Genomic DNA, 1,104 nt, shown 5'->3' with positions numbered 1-1,104 from the left:
TATTCTTTATTCAAGACATTCAGCATCAGGTAAATAACAAGGCCAATATCTACATCATTAGGGTCTAAAGCATCAAGCCACATAGCCTACACATAATTAGCCTTTGATCACATAAGTCACGTACATAGACTGATAGGAAGACGTCTGGAACGTGGCCCATGTTCCGTGCACCCGCGTTCCTTTTTAAACAGAAACCGAGAAGAGAAACGGTTTTGACAAGTCAGAGGGATGTTTTGTTAATTAGGGCATTGTTGTTGTAATCAGCAGGTGAGCTCAGAATTACGCGAGGCATGGGATATGTTCCGCGACTCGCGCATCAGTTACTAAAGCTGAATGACCCACAGCTGTCTTACATTGTTCATAAGAAGAATTCATGGAAAGGTGAACGTTTTGTGACAAGAGCTTTGATATGCTCTGGATTCTTCATTTTATTTAATATTATCGGGATTTCTTCTTTTTTTTCTGATTGTACTCTGTTAAGGCTGAAAGTAAATAGACAAATGAATGAGTAGATAGAGGTTGCCATGACCCAGTGTAATATTCATTTTCTTTTACCAAAGTGTGATTGTAATTAGAACGTAAGAATTTTGATAGATTGTTGTATACATTGTCAATAGTTATGTGTCATTATGCACTTAAGGTGACCAGTGTATTTCATCCTAGTTTAAATTCTGTAAAGACATGTTACTTTTATTACTAATTGTAGTGAAGATATCAGTGAATATGATAGATATGTTAATTAATACATGATGATTTATAAATACGGTGATTTTAGGGGATCTAAAAAGAAAAAATCAGAAATAGGTCATCTTAATAGTATCGCCATCCCCACACCTTGTCCCCCAACTCACAAGCCTGTTGCTAGAGAAGACATGCCAGTGCATAGTTGCTCCCTTCCTCTCCCCAAGAAGTTCTCGTTGCACCCCTGTCGCTGGCCAGACATGCCCCACGTCCCTTTAGGTTTCACTTTTTGCACACTTTCTTCCAGTCCTCACATTCTTTGTAGCTTGAACTAGTCCTCGGTTGAAGAGAGGTTACACTGTAACACATGCGCAAAAAAAGCAAAAGTATAGCATACTAGATCTCAACTTGTTCTGACATTAG

At 38.5% G+C, this 1,104-nt stretch overlaps 1 protein-coding gene across 3 annotated transcripts in view; it reads left to right on the top strand.

Moving 5' to 3' along the window:
* Positions 1 to 1,104, top strand: part of LOC119586520 (rab GTPase-activating protein 1-like) — a 36,962-nt gene that overhangs the window by 19,239 nt on the left and 16,619 nt on the right. The window lies entirely within an intron of this gene.

The sequence above is a fragment of the Penaeus monodon genome, chromosome 21, assembly GCF_015228065.2.
Source record: "Penaeus monodon isolate SGIC_2016 chromosome 21, NSTDA_Pmon_1, whole genome shotgun sequence".
NCBI lineage: Eukaryota > Metazoa > Arthropoda > Malacostraca > Decapoda > Penaeidae > Penaeus > Penaeus monodon.
Note: the sequence above shows the minus strand (reverse complement) of the source record. Positions and strands in the feature narration are given on the sequence as shown.